The sequence below is a fragment of the Vicugna pacos genome, chromosome 2 (assembly GCF_048564905.1).
Source record: "Vicugna pacos chromosome 2, VicPac4, whole genome shotgun sequence".
Classification (NCBI taxonomy): domain Eukaryota; kingdom Metazoa; phylum Chordata; class Mammalia; order Artiodactyla; family Camelidae; genus Vicugna; species Vicugna pacos.
The window spans coordinates 35,842,698-35,859,361 of NC_132988.1; the positions used below are offsets into that span (position 1 = coordinate 35,842,698).

General features: G+C 38.8%; 1 long non-coding RNA gene across 2 annotated transcripts in view; it reads right to left on the reverse strand.

Annotated features, from left to right (window-relative positions):
• The window catches only part of LOC140685792 (uncharacterized), a 218,277-nt gene extending 201,924 nt beyond the window's left edge, over window positions 1-16,353 (reverse strand). For both annotated transcript variants that reach the window (XR_012059239.1, XR_012059241.1), the window contains exon 1: window positions 16,019-16,353. This is a non-coding gene — a long non-coding RNA (uncharacterized lncRNA). The remainder of the gene's footprint in view (window positions 1-16,018) is intronic.
• Between the last annotated feature and the right edge of the window lie 311 nt (window positions 16,354-16,664).

Here is a 16,664-nt window from a genome sequence, read left to right on the forward strand (position 1 = left end):
CTTCCATCCCCAGAAAAAGTTCCACCAGATCTCTGCCCCTCCAGTACATACCCTAAAATAAGAGAATTTTCTCCATGACCTAGCGGTTTTCAAGCTTCTGCCTCTGCACTGAGACTCAGAGCAAGTATGTGCACAAGGATTTTAAGAGCAAAGTCTTGGTTTCCCACAGCCCTTCCACTCTCCCAAATGTAAGCCCCACTGGTTTCCAAAACCAGACATCATGGAGGCTCACTTTCCCATGAAGGTACCTCAAATTGGGGATCCTGATATGGGACTCAGACTCCTTGCTCCTCAAGTGGCTCTCCATTGTTGTGACATGTCTCCCACTTGTGGGCTGTTGCACTGGAATGTGGTTTCTGACTAGACCACATCTCTGCCCCTCCTACCCATCTTGATGTAATCTTTCCTTTATATGCTTAGTTGAACAAAATCTGCTCTCCTAGACTTCAGGTTATTCTCAGAGAGAGCTGTTCTCTATGTAGCTGTAGTTTCAGTGTGTCTGTGGGAGGAGTTAAGTTCAGGATCTTCTTTTTCTGCCATACTGATCTAGTGGCTACAACTTTTCAAGGTAGAAGCAAATTTTATGACCTGAAGTTTTGTTTCCTACCAAAGAAATCGGGTTGTTCTGATAGAGGAAAACCATACCTTATTCACCAGACCATGCAAATTGCTGTATATATTGTGTTAGTAGTGTTCATTGCCAGGGAGACTAGCTGGTTCTGAGAGATCATTTTTCCCATCTTGAAAATAAGACTATGGAAATTTTCTACTAAAGGAACTTAAAGCCCAGACAGACCATAAAAGGAAACAGGAAATGTTGCGCCTAAGAACTCACACAGGTGCTCCCTATAATCCAATTGAAAGGAAAGCATCTGTCTGCTGATGAAACTATAAAGAAGTTGGCAGGATCAAGACATGAAAACAGGTGACACTAGATGTTCCTGCTTTGCTGGACCAAAGTCTCACAAGTCTGCCTCTTACCCTAAAGTGGAATTCTTGCTGGGTTCAGAAGTTTTACTGTTTATTTGCAAGTAAACTCTAAAGACTTTGATTCTCTCAGGTACCCTTCAAGGCCAAGAGAAGTAGGCTCCCTGAGGCTGCTTAGAAATGTAGAAAACACTGGAAATACTTGAAAACACTCTAATTTCTATGTACTCTTTATTGTTCTCATGTTTATAAAGTCACTTAAAATTATCTTCCCAAATTAGAAGTGTACTATTTGTTGATAATAAATTTCAACCATAAACCAGTTTAGACAGCAGCTGAGTACAAATAAGTTTAACTTAATACATCTGATGTTTCCCTTGCCTACAGAGAGATCGTTAAGGGGTAAGGAGGAGGTTGGTGAACATATCCTGTTCAGGTCACAGGATCTGATCCTTCCTTTTCCACTCCAAGAATCCAGTGCTGGTTAGTAAAATGAGCCCAGGTGGTTCTGAACCTCAGGACAACAGACAGGTAGTTGAGATAACTATGAAAGACTAGGGTTTAGGTGGGTACCTCAAAATAGAAGATGAAAGAAGGGAAAGTTGAAAGAGGAAGCAGAGTGTTTACAGAGTTCTTAAGACTGTCAGCCACAAAGGGACCTCATTAGCATTCTTAGTGGGTGGAGGTCTCTAAGGCAAAGGATTAAGTACTAGACACTGAGAAAATATACAAAATTAGGAAAATAACAGGAATAGCAGGAATACATTTTACTATAATAGAAATTTAAATACTTTCATTTTCCTCTGTTCACCTGGTTACTCCTTTCTACTAAAAAGGAGGTCAAAAGTGTGGTGATTTTGTTGTATGTGTATGCGCATGAATGTGTACACACACAACTTCGTCATGCCTTGACTGTCCAAACTAGGTATTAAGAAAGTTGAATTTTTCTACTGATAATTTGTGATCATCTTGGAGATCTCCTGGCCTGAACGCAGAACAATTCAATGACATATCTTGGTGAGGGCAAAACCATGAGGGGACTCTGACTTGTCTGCTTAACTAAACCCACTCAACTCCATTTTCTCCACTAAGACAGATAACTGATTCAGTCTGCTGGATGACCTATTTGCTTATTTGGCAAGCTTGAAGAATGGTAGAGTTCTTTATTCTTTATTTAATTGGATTATAAGTTTGTAATAAAATTATTCAAACTTTATTTAAAAGTATACTGCTCAAAGTGAAAGCTTTTCTTTGCTTCTTAATTACCACATCAGAGTAGTAATTGTCAAGTTTTATATAAAGCAATTAGATTTAGAATACAAATTTTAAAGCAGTAATTTAAAATTTAAACAATATGTTGCAGACATAACTCTGAGAAAAGTGTTTAAAAATCTGTAAATTAACTTTGTGTTTTGTGAGTACAAAAATCAACTTTAAAAACAAGTATATAGGAGAGATCAGTCAAAATGACAGAACAGAAAGACCCTGAGCTCATTTCCTCTCATGAGCACACCAAAATCACAATGATTTGCAGAACAATCATCAATGAAAAAGATGATGAAAAAGAATCTACCAGAAAAGATTTTATACAACTAAAGACATAAAGAAGGAACCACAATGAGATGGGTAGGAGAGGTAGACTTGCAATATAGTCAAGTCCCATCCTCCTGGGTGGGTGACCCACAAACTGGAGAATTATTACATTGCACGGGTTCTCCCAAAGAAGTGATAAATGGGACCCCCCACTTTGGGCTCCCCAGCCCAGGGATCCTGCACCAAGAAGACAAGCCCCTAGAACATTTCTTTGAAGGACAACAGGGCCTAATTTTGGGAGTCTCAGAGGACTGGGGAAAATAGAGACTTCACTCTTATAAGGGTGCACAAAAAATCTCACATGCTCTGAGACAGATGGCAAAAGCAGTAATTTGATAGGAACCTAGGTCAGACCTATTTGCTGCTCTTGGAGAGTCTCCCAGAGAAGCAGAAGGCAACTGAAGCTCACCCTGGGCACACAAACACTGGTGACAGCCATTCATGGGAGCTCCTTCAGCCACATGGACACAGGTGTTGGTGGGTGTCATTCTGGAATCCTCCAACTTACTAGTCCCAGGACCCAGCCCTGCCCTGGACCAAAAAATTGTAGGTGCCAGTGCTGAGATACCTCAGGCCAAACAACTAACTAAGTGGGCACATAGCCCCATTCATCAGCAGACAGACTGCCTTAAGACCCCCTAAGTCCTCAGCTACTATGGACACAGCCCTACCTACAAGAGGGCCCAAGACACAGCTCTACCCACCCATTGGAAGGCACTAGCCTCAATCCCCCAGGCCCTAACACCACCTCCTAGGAAGCCAGCTCTAGCCTCTGAATCAGCCTTACCCACTGAGGGCAGACACCAGACACAAGAAAACCACAATGCTGCAGCCTGCAGACCCAGCCTGCCCACCAGCAGCCAGGCCCTGCCCTGAGACCAACTGGGTCACAGTCCTCCCCACTAGCTGTCCAACAAAAGCTTCAGGACAGCCTGGACCCCATATTCAACTATGTCAGGAATGAGCACTCCCCCTCTCCCAGTAGCAATCTGATGCTACCTCTAGGACTCCTGGGATCTGCAGCTAGATGCCAAGACACAGCTCTGCCTGCCAGTACTTCAGGACATAGCTTCATCCACTAATGGGTGGGAAACAGCTGTGAAGTCTTCTGGATCCTGACTCTGAGACAGCACTAGACCTGGGGCCCCTGAAGTTCTGCAGCCAGCTGCCTTGTGACCCAGCCGGCAGCCAGTAGCCTCCACACAAGGCAAAGCCTGGCAACCAACCAGACTAGGAGCCAACCAAGCCTACCAGAATGCCCACGTAGCCACCACAACAGAAAGAGCCACGCAGTCCTCATTGGTGAAATCCCTAGAGCACATAGCTTGGGCGACCAGAGGGGAGTGTGCTGCAAAAGGCCATTTCTCCAAGGCCAAAAAGTGTAACTAACCTACCAAATACATAAAAATAAGTAGCAATTTAGGCAAAATGAGGTGACAGAAGAACATGTTCCAGAAGGAGGAACAAGATAAAACCCCAGAAGAAGAACTAAGTGGAGACAGGCAATCTACCCAAAAAAAGAGTTCAGGGTAGTGATGGTAAAGATGATCCAAGAACCCAGGAGAAGAATGGGTGCACAGAATGAGAAGTTAGAAATTTTCAACAAAGAGTTAGAAAATATAGAACAACTACCAAACAGAGATAAAGAATAACAAATGAAAAATACACTAGAAGGAATCAACAGTAGACAAAATGATCCATGGGAATGGATCAATGAGCTGGCAGACAGATTATGAAAATCACTGATGAGTAACAGAAAAAAGAAGAAAGAATGAAAAGAAATCAGGATACCTTGAGAGAATTCTGAAACAACATCAAGCACACTAATATTCATAGTACAGGGGTCCCAGGAGAAGAGAGAAAGGGGCTGAGGACATATTTGAAAACCCAACAGCTGGAAATTTCCCTAACCTGCAAACGGAAACAGTCACTCAGGGCCAGGAACTAGAGTCCCAAACAGAATGAACCCAAAGAAGACCACACAAAGAGACACTGTAATTAAAATGGCAAAAATTAAAGACAAAGAGAATATTAAAAGCAGTAAGGGAAAAGCAACTAATAACATACAAGGAAACTTCCATAAGGCGATCAACTAAGTTTTCAGCAGAAACTCTGAAGGCCAGAAGGGAGGGGCATGATACATTTAAAGTAATGAAGGGGAAAACCTACAGCCAAGAATTTCTACCCAGCAAGGCTTTCATTCACATTTGATAGAGAGATCAAAAGCTTTATAGACAAGCATTAAAATTATAAAATGAAAAAGGTCATCAGTAAGGGCAAATATACAACAAAGGTAGTAAATCATCCACACACACAGTTAGTTGGAAGATTATAAGACAAAAGTAGTAGAACCATCTGTAGCTACAAAAAGCAAGTAAGGGATATACAGAACAATTAGATATTAAACATGGTATCAAAAACAGTCATTTTTGAGGTGAGGAAAGTACAAATGCAAGGTTCGTAAAAATGCATTTGAAATAAAGAGATCAGAAACTTAAATCAATTATATATATGTATGTATGTGTATATATATATATATACAGCTATATAAAAACCTCATAGTTACCACAAATCAAAAATCTACAATGGATACATATAACAAGAAGAAAAATAAATCTAAACATAACACCAAAGATAGTCATCAAATCAAAAGAGAAGAGATCAAAAGAAGGAAAAAAATCTACAAAAACAACCCCAAAACAATAAACAAATGGCAATAAGAATCTATTAGTAATTACCTTAAATGTAAATAGTCTAAATGCTCCAATCAAAAGACATAGAGTGAGTGAGTGGATACAAAAACAAGGCCCAGATACATACTACCTACAAGAGACTCACTTCAGATCTAAAGTCACACACAGACTGAAAATGAGGAGACGGAAAAAGGAATTTCATGAAAATGGAAATCAAAAGAAAGCCAGGGTAGCAGTACTTATATCAGATAAAACAGATGTTAAAATAAAGACTGTAACAGGATATAAAGAAAGACACTATATAATGATCAAGGGATCAATCCAAGAAGAATTACAATGTAAATGCATATGCACCCAACATAAGAGCACCTAAATACATAAAGCAAATCTTGACAGGCATAAATGGAGAAATTGACAATAACACAATAATGGTATTACACCATTGGACAGATGATCCAGACAGAAAATCAATAAGGAAACACTAGCCTTAAATGACATAGCAGGTCAAATGGACTTAATTGATTCATATAGAGAGCCCTCTGTCCGAGAGCAGCAAAATATGTATTCTTTTCAAGTGCACATGGAACGTTCTCCAGGACAGATTACATGCTAGGCCATAAAATAAGCCTTGGTAAATTTAAGAAAATTGAAATCTTATCAATCATCTTTTTTCACCACAATGCTATGAGAATAGAAATCTACTACAAGAATAAAACTGCATAAAACACAAACATGTGGAGGCTAAACAATATGCTACTAACCAACCAATGGATCACTGAAGAAATCAAAAAGGAAATTAAAAAATACCTATAGACAAATGAAAATGAAAACACAATGATCCAAGACCTACAGGACACAGCAAAATAATTTCTAAGAGGGAAGTTTGACAATGGAATAGACAGTCTCTTCAGCAAATGGTGCTGGGAAAACTGGACAGCAGAATGTAAAGCAATGAGGCTAGAACACTCCCTTACATCATACACAAAAATCAACTCAAAATGGATCAAAGACTTAAACATAAAACAAGATACAATAAACCTCCTAGAAGAAAATGTAGGCAAAACATTATCTGACATACTTCTCAAAAATGTTCTCCTACAGCAGTCTACCCAAGCAATAGAAATAAAAGCAAGAATAAACAAATGGGACCTAATGATACTTGTAAGCTTCTGCACAACAAAGAGAACCAAAAGTAAAACAAAGACAACCTATGGAATGGGAGAAAATTTTTGCAAATGAAACCGACAAAGGCTTGATCTCCAGAATATATAAGCAGCTCATACGACTTAAGAAAAAAATAAACAACCCAATCCAAAAATGGGCAAAAGACCTAAACAAGCAATCCTCCAAGGAAGACATACAAATGATCAACAGGCACATGAAAAAGTGCTCAATATCACTAATTATCAGAGAAATGCAAATCAAAACTACAGTGAGGTATCTATCACCTCACACTAGTCAGAATGGCCATCTTTCAAAAATTCACAAATGACAAATGCTAGAGAGGCTGTGGAGAAAAGGGAACCCTCCTACACTGCTGGTGGGAATGCAGTTTGATGCTTCTACTGTGGAAAACAGTAAGGAGATTCCTCAAAAGACTAGGAATAGACTTACCATATAACCCAGTAATCCCACTCCTGGGCATATATCCAGAAGGAACCCTACTTCAAAAAGACACCTGCACCCCAATGTTCATAGCAGCACTATTTACAATAGCCAAGACATGGAAACAGCCTAAATGTTCATCGACAAATGACTGGATAAAGGAGAAGTGGTGTATTTATACAATGGAATACTATTCAGCCATAAAAATGAGAACATAACGCCATTTGCAGCAACATGGATGCTCCTGGAGAATGTCATTCTAAGTGAAGTAAGCCAGAAAGAGAAATAAAAATACCATATGAGATCGCTTATATGTGGAATCTTAAAAAAAAAAAAGACCATAAATACAAAACAGAAATAGACTCATAGACACAGAATACAAACTTGTGGTTGCCAAGGGGGCGGGGGGTGGGAAGAGACAGACTGGAATTTCAAAATTTGTAGGTACTGACAGGCATATGCAGAATAGATAAACAAGATTATACTGTATAGCACAGGGAAATATATACAACATCTTGCGGTAGATCACAGCAAAAAAAAATGTGACAATGAATATATGTATGTTCATGTATAACTGAAAAATTGTGCTGTACGTTGGAATTTGACACAACCTTGTAAAATGACTATAATTCAATAAAGAATTTTTTTAAAAAAAGAGGAAAGTTTGTAGCAATATAAGCTTACCTCAGGAAACAAGAAAAATCTTAAATCAACAATGTAACTTTATATCTAAAGGAACTAGAGAAAAAGGAACAAATAAAAGCCAAAGTTAAGAGGAGGTAAGAATTAATAATGTTAAAATGACCATAATACCCAAGGCAATCTACAGATTCAACGCAATCCCTATCAAGCTACTGATGCCATGTTTCACAGAATTGGAACAAAAAAAAAATACACAGATTCAATGTAATCCTTTTCAAATTACCAATGGAATTGTCCACAGAACAGGAACAAAAAAAATTCTAATCCATATGGAAACACAAAAGACCCTGCATAGCCAAAACAATCTTGAGAAAGAAAAGCGTAGCTGGAGGAATCACGCTCCATGACTTCAGACTATACTACAAAGCCACAGTAATCACAATAGTATGGTACTGGCACAAAAGCAGACACATAGATCAGTGGAACAGGATAGAAAGCCCAGAAATAAGCCCATCCACTTATGGTCAATTAATCTATGAGAAAAAAGGTAAGAATATACCAAGGAGAAAAGGCAGTCTTTACAACAAGTGGTGTGGGGAAATCTGGACAGCTACTTGTAAATCAATGAAATTAGAACATTCTCCAATATCACACAAAAATAAACTCAAAATGTATTAAAGACCTATATGTAAAACCAGAAACCATAAAACTCCTAGAGGAGAGCACAGGCAGAACACTCTTTGACATAAATCATAGCAATATTTCTTTTGGATCAATCCCCTAAAGCAAAGGAATAAAAGCAAAAATGAACAAATGAGACTCAATTAAACTAAAAAGCTTTTACATAGCAAAGGAAACCATCAATAAAATTAAAAGAAAATCTACTGAATGGGAGAAAATATTTGCAAATGATAAGATCAATAAGGGGTAAATATTCAAATTATATAAATATTTCATACAACTCATCAAAAAAAAAACCCAATCAAAAATGCTCAGAAGACATAAGCAGACATTTTAATAAAGAAGATAAACTGATGGCCAACAAGGACCAAAAAAAGATGCTCAACATCATTTATCTCCCACTAAAATCTGGGAGAAGACAAGGATGCCCACTATCACCACTCCTATTCAACATAGTCCTGGAAGTCCTAGCCACAGCAGTCAGGCAAGAGCAAGAAATAAAAGGGATCCAAATTGGAAAAGAAGAGGTAAAAGTCTCACTATATGCTGATGACATGTTACTATATATAGAAAACCCTAAAAGGTCCACACAAAAGCTACTAGAGCTGATTGAAGAATTCAGCAAGGTAGCAGGTTACAAAATTAACGTTCAAAAATCAGTTGCATTTCTTTACACTAATGAGGAATCAACAGAAAAAGAAAGTAAAGAAACAATCCCCTTTAAAATAGCACCCAAAGTAATAAAATATCTGGGAATAAATCTAACCAAGGAGGTGAAAGAATTATACACAGGAAACTATAAACCATTGATGAAGGAAATTAAAGAAGACTTTAAAAAATGGAAAGATATTCCATGCTCTTGGATTGGAAGAATCAATATTGTTAAAATGATCACACTGCCCAAGGCAATCTACAGATTTCATGCAATCCCTATCCAATTACCCAGGACATATTTCACAGAACTAGAACAAATCATAATAAAATTTATATGGAACCATCAAAGACCTAGAATTGCCAAAGCATTACTGAAGAGAAAGAAAGAGGCTTGAGGAATAACTCTCCCAGACTTCAGAAAAATACTATAGAGCTACAGTCATCAAGACAGCATGGTATTGGTACCAAAACAGACATATATACCAATGGAACAGAATAGAGAGCCCAGAAATGAACCCACAAACTTTTGGTCAACTCATCTTCGACAAAGGAGGCAAGAGTATACAATGGAATAAAGACAGTCTCTTCAGCAAATGGTGTTGGGAAAACTGGACAGCAGCATGTAAAACAATGAAGCTAGAACACTCCCTTACACCATATACAAAAATCAACTCAAAGTGGATTAAAGACTTAAACATAAGACAAGATACAATAAACCTCCTAGGGGAAAACATAGGCAAAACATTATCTGACATACATTTCAAAAATTTTCTCCTGGAAGAAATAAAAGCAAGAATAAACAAATGGGACCTAATGAAACTTACAAGCTTCTGCACAGCAAAGGAAACCATAAGTAAAACAAGAGAAAATTTTTGCAAGTGAAACCGACAAAGGCTTGATCTCCAGAATATATAAGCAGCTCATATAACTGAATAAGAAAAAAATAAACAACCCAATCCAAAAATGGGCAGAAGACCTAAACAAGCAATTCTCTAAGGAAGACATACAAATGATCAAAAAGCACATGAAAAAATGCTCAATATCACTAATTATCAGAGAAATGCAAATCAAAACTACAATGAGGTACCACCTCACACCAGTCAGAATGGCCGTCTTTCAAAAATCCACAAATGACAAATGCTGGAGAGGCTGTGGAGAAAGGGGAACCCTCCTACACTGCTGGTGGGAATGCAGTTTGGTGCAGCCACTATGGAAAACAGTGTGGAGATTCCTCAAAAGACTAGGAATAGACTTACTATATGACCCAGGAACCCCACTCCTGGGCTTGTATCCAGAAGGAAATCTACTTCAGGATGACACCTGAACCCCAATGTCCATAGCAGCACTATTTACAATAGCCAAAACATGGAAACAGCCTAAATGTCCATCAACAGGTGACTGGATAAAGAAGAAGTGGTGTATTTATACAATGGAATACTACTCAGCCATAAAAACCAACAACATAATGCCATCTGCAGCAACATGGATGCTCCTGGAGAATGTCATTCTAAGTGAAGTAAGCCAGAAAGAGAAAGAAAAATACCATATGAGATTGCTCATATGTGGAATCTAAAAAACAAAAACAAAAACCAAACAAACAAACAAAAACAAAGCATAAATACAGGACAGAAATAGACTCACAGACAGAGAATACAGACTTGTGGTTACCAGGGGGGTGGAGGGTGGGAAGGGATAGACCGGGATTTCAAAATTGTAGAATAGATAAACAAGATTACACTGTATAGCACAGGGAAATATACACAAAATGTTATGATAACTCAGAGAAAAAAATGTGACAATGAGTGTGTATATGTCCATGAATGACTGAAAAATTGTGCTGAACACTGGAATTTGACACAACATTGTAAAATGATTATAAATCAATAAAAAATGTTTAAAAAAACATCATTTATCATCAGGGAAATGCAAGTCAAAATCACAGTGAGATATTGCCTCACATCTGTCAGAATGGCTATTATCAAAATGAACATAAATAAATGTTGGCGAGGATGTGGAGAAAAAGGAACAAGGGAACACTGTTGGTGGGAAAGTAAATTGGTGTACCCCTGTGGGAAACAGCATAGAGGTTTCTCAAAAAATTGAAAATAGAACTACCATGTGACGCAGCAATTCTATTCCTGCGTATATATCTGAAAAAAAAATGTAAACATTAATTTGAAAAGATACATACACCCCAGTGTTCACAGCAACATTATTTACAATTGCCAAAATATAGAGCAAACCTAAGTGTCCATCAACAGATGAATAGATAAAGGCGATGTGGTATCATGCTATATGAAATAAATCAGACAGAAAGACAAATACTATATGATATCACTTTTATGTGGAATCTAAAAAATACAACAAACTAGAGAATATAACAAAAAAGAGCAGAAGCACAGATGTAGAGAATAAACTAGTGGTTATCAGGGGGAGCTGGAAGGGGGTGGGGTAATAGAAGGGTAGGGGATCAAGAGATAAAAACTATTATATATAACATAAGCCACAAAGATAAATTGTACAACACGGGAAGTATATCTAATATTTTATAGTAACTATTAATGAAGTATAACCTTTAAAAATTGTGAATCACTATATTGTATACCTGTAACTCATACTTCAACTAATATACATCAGCTATACTTCAATTTTAAAAAACCCCACAAATACAAAACCAAGTACATCCATAAATATAGAAAGAAACCAGCATTTGTACTTTGGGAACTCAAATAATGATGGCTGAAACTGGGAGAGGCACTTTACACTTTGTATCAAGACCAATCTTCACTAATTCATGACAAGACTAGTAAGTCACTGTCTGGATCTTAGTTTCCGTAATTTTAAATAATAGCTAACATTTGTTGATTGTTTATCATGTGTCAGGCCCTGTAAAAAGACTTTATATGAAATAATTCAAAAGCCTATGAGGTAAATACTGTTACATCTCCATTTTGTGATGAAGAGAGAGACAGTCAAAAACAATATGCTCAAATTTCATAGCAAGTAAATGACAACTAAGATTTGAACCCAGAAAATGGGACTTTACAGCCTTAACAGCTATGCATGAACAGGTAGCGGCATAGCCTCCGAAACTGCCTCCTTACAGTGTCGACACGAAGATAAAAATAACAATGTAAGTGAAAACAATCCAAACACGATCAAGTAGTACCTAGGATCCCGTGGTAGACACACAGAAGCTAGAAATTATCAGTGAACTCTGAAGATGAGAGCAGCATTTGATGACTGTGTTTCAAAACACCCTTTGAGAATCAAGACACATGTTTCAAGACTTCCAAGTAATGGATGTGTATTTTAAATATATGTAGATGCATAAAGTCAAGACACTAATAACTCCATACAATTTTGCAGTGTACTTTTAAATACTTAACACTTGATAATACTAAATGCTTTGTAAAAGTAAAATATAAAATTAGGATAAAAACGGGCTCTACTGCAAAAATTTTCCACAGTCTTATTTTAGTAATGAACTTACCATCCTCTAAGGAAGAATGGGAATGTGTCAATTTAGGTTGATGAAGGTTTGCTTGGGACTCAGAAGCAGAGCTCAGAGCATAATACAAAACAAGAATGTGTTGCGTGTTTCTGTTGGATTTCCCCCAGTTAACTGTCACCACAGGCAAGAAAACAAATGATGGATAATAACCTAAGAGGGAAATTTTGTGTCTAAAAAATAAAATGTAATGGGCTGGGTTAGGCAATCCACGTAGCACAGCCTCCAACTGACCAGATTCCATAAACTTTTCAGTCCACTTTGGGATAAACTCAGTAGGCTGATCAGCATTGAGACCTTGAAGGCTCCCCAACACATCTATTCACAGCTCAAACTCAACACTCCACTCTCGTGATTTTTTTAAATAAAAGTTGGAGATGTTTTATTTGATATAGTCTTCAATTTCCAAGTGTTTTCACACAAACCTACCCTGCAAGTCTAGCTGGAAAGAGAAAAGCAAAGGGGTGGGGGTGCAGTTTGGAGTAGTGGGGCTCTACGCCAAATGCTCTTCTGGAAAGGTCCCTGGAAATCCTGGGATGTGTTGACTCAGATTTTTAATGACATTTGTATTGTACACATTAAAATCCCAAGTGGGAGGGTATCAATGTTTATGCCACCCAGAAGGCATGGTGCTGTCATATGTTCCTTTCCTACTTTTCCAGGCAGGGGTAGCCAGAGAAGCTGGTTACAGCCATCCTTCTACCATGATGATTCTCAGCCATTTTTTAAGACATGGTAGCAAAAGTATTTTGCCACTAAATATGCTGAGAAAGTCATTGACCCATCAAAGATAAAGCTTATCACCAGTTAACCAGAGCACTTTGGGAGTAGGATGTTACTGGGTAACTCCTTTGAGTCCAAGCTACAGATTCAGGTGAATTCCAGCTTCTATATGATATAGAAATACTGGCCCCTTAGGACTGTGTGTCCATTTTTTCCCAGTAGCAGACACTGGCCAAGACCCATGATTGAAAGAACTGTCTCTGCTCTGAGCATTGCCAACCCCAGAAAATCCGAAAGGCATAGGCTTCTGCAATTTCATGTCCCTTCGTCAGATTGTAAAAAAGCTGAACAATAAACATAAAAACCAGACAAGCAAATTAGCAAACCCACCAACCAGCCAAAACAAACACTGCACAGTTTTGAAGATGAATGAATGAATGTCATGTGCTGTTCTAGAAATCCAAGGAAGTTTATTCACAGCCTATTTTCCTGATATAAGAGTAAGAGACAAATAATACGCTCAAATTGCATCCTGACTGTCATCCAGATATCCTTTAAGTAGCTATTAAAACACAGTCCTCATTCAGGTAGAGATAATCCTAGCAAAACATATTTCTAAAAGAAGCATGGCTTATTGTATTTTCCCCATTTCTGAATGCCAGAGTTGGGACTTTAATTATCAGGTAGACACTTGACCCAGGAACATGCCTACAAATAACAAATTCAGAAGGGAATTTTTAATTTGAGGCTTAAAGAAGATTTTCTCATGTCAGACGTATTTCTATAGCAGTGTGAAGGCACTCTTCCAGGTGGCTTACAAATACAAATTCCTTTAAGCTTCACAACAGCTTTTGAGAGAAAGTAACTTTTATGATCTCTATTTTACAGATGAAGAAAATGCCCATGCTCCCCCAGTGGGTAAATGGCAGAGCCAGGATTCAAACCTAGGACATCTGCATCAGCCATGCTGGACTATGCTATACGGTATTGCCTCTCGCATGGACTTAATGAGGCTGACTGTAAATTTCTTCTGTGATAGAAATTAAACACATTGACTGATATACAGGATATACAAGGAGGTTGTACGGGAGGTGTGGGTGACTGCTATCACCTCATTCAAAAACTAACCATTGCCTTTGACCAATGTGGCCAAAGGACTCTTCCCTTACATCAGTACCTTCAGAGTTCCTGACACAAACCAGAAAACTTCTCAGCCTTTATTTCTTGTTCCAAATTTGGTCTTTAAGCAGCGTGCAATCAATTTCTCTGAAAATATGTTGCTTCCTTCCAGAACACTGCACAAAATTCTGGCTGCCTGCCTTGCTTACCAACCTCAGGAATTCTGCAGCTCCCAAACCCTCTTACCTGAACCCTTTCGTGTCTGCAACAATTTTTCGGCTGTGATCTCTCTACAGTCATTGGATTCTGCTGTGCTCACGGGTGATACAAACACTTTAATCTCCCTTTGGCCAAAGAACTACTTGTTACCCAGACTCTGAGATTAAAAACTGATTTCCCATTCTCTGACACTCTGGCATTTCCTGGAAAACTATTTTTGTAGAAGTGGCTCTTGGAGGAGAATCTCTATTTAAACCAGTAGCATGTGGGCTACATATTCATAGGAATATCAGAAATCGTGTTACCCTCATCATCAACAAATTCACATGAATAATAGGAGTCTGAGTACAGTCTTTGCATGAGTACACACACCATCCTCAGGAGGGAGGACCTTTCCCCCTTGTGGCTCCCTTAAAGCATCAGCTAAAATGATCCCTTGCTCCATCAATTTGGCAATTATTTATTGGTTTGCATGGTTTTTATGGTCTTTCTCATAGTATGAGAATCCATAAAGCAAGCATTATGTACTCAAGCACCTCCCAAATCTTGGTCGCAAAGCTCGTTCTTTCTTTGGTTTTATAGATGCAGTTTGGTTAGCTGTCATTAGTAGATAGACTAAACTTATCTACTATAAAAATGACCTATTTAATTACATGTAACTTTACTATTTTAAAGCAAGGGAGTCATTATTTATATTAGTGATTCTCAAACTTGATTATTCATTAGAATCACCTAGGGAGCTTTTATATTATCTGATGCCCAGGCTGTTTCCAAATTAGTTCATTAGTAGCGCAGGGAATGGGATCCAGGTGTCAGACATCTTAAAGTTCCCCAGGAGATCCCAACATGGAGCTGAACTTGGAAACTACTGATTTACAGGGAGATTTTAGAAATATCTAATTAGACTTATAATAGCAAATTCTAGTTATGCTGAACCTGCTAGTACCAGGCACTGCTGTAAACATCAATATAACCTCACTTAATCTTCACTACGATTCTGTTTTTTTTCTATGTTACAGCTGATGGAAATAAGGGACAGAAATAAGCGAGTTGTTCAAAGTCACTCACGTTCCAAGTGGCAAAATCTTGATTTTTGTTCTAACAGTTAGGCTCATAACCATCATTCTGCATATGAAATGTTTGTTTTTAAATAGAGTAGTTGTAGCAGTGGTGGCTGTAGGCAATCGGAGGCGCAATTTTAAGTGCTTATGTAAAGAAATACATTGATAATAGAAAACTTCTTAAATAAAGGTCAGCTTTTGTTAGTAACTGCTTGATCTAATTCTATTTTTTATTGTTCTACTCTCAGACAAACCTTTCTCCAACGTTTATTTAACTGAAATGAAACCATATACCGTGTACCAGGGACTTCAGCTTAAAACCATCTGTTGACATTGACAATTTCTCATTCTCTTCAATAAATAAGTGATTCTCCCCCCAAAACAAACCAACAAACACACCTCTTTTCCTCTCACTTGCAGCCCCATGTAAGATGCTCCCTGGTAGCTCTCTCCTGTCTTGCAAGCCTTCTTACCCCGCTAACTGCCCTCCCAACATTCCGCATTTACCGTCTTTTAGTATTTCTAACACCCACGTTCAGCACAGAAACAAACTGCTCAGGGACCAGCAAGATCCAGGGAGAGGAACTTACCTTCCTCTGGTGTGTAGCGCTGGGCAGAGAGGGGCTGTCCCCCACCAAGGGCCCAGGAAGGAGGAACCTCTGCCTGCTCCGTCCTCCTCGGAGCTATTTCCACTCTGCCTCAGGGCTCGCTGATACAGGGCCCTGGAGGGCCTGCAGCTGTGGCCATTTAACTGCGGCTGCTGCCAACCAAGATGGCTGGGGGTCCCGACTCAAATAGGCTGTTGCCTTACTTTGGTGATCACATTCATCGCTGTAGCAAAGAACTATCTCTGTTTTTCTGTTTTCCACACTGACCTTCAGGTTTCAGCCTCTGATGCAGGCCCCAACCTGAGATACTGGCCCCTTTGTCCCTCTGGGGTCTGTAGGTTAAGCCCGTAATATCAGCCCCAGCCTGGACTGCCCGCCTCCTGCCAGATCTCGCGATACCCACAGCCTACTCTCGTGGCCCTAGACCTATCGCAAGGCGTCTTAGAATCCGTTCGCCAATCTTCCTGGATGTCTTTTGCTTCACTATGGATTGCTGAGACTTGCCCAACAGTGACCTTCTCTGCTCCTGGGGTTTTGGTGTGTTTCTACTTACTGGCCTTTTCTAGCCTGACCCACCTCCGAGTCCCATTTGAACTGAGGTTTGGCAGGCTTCTCTCCACTGAAGCTG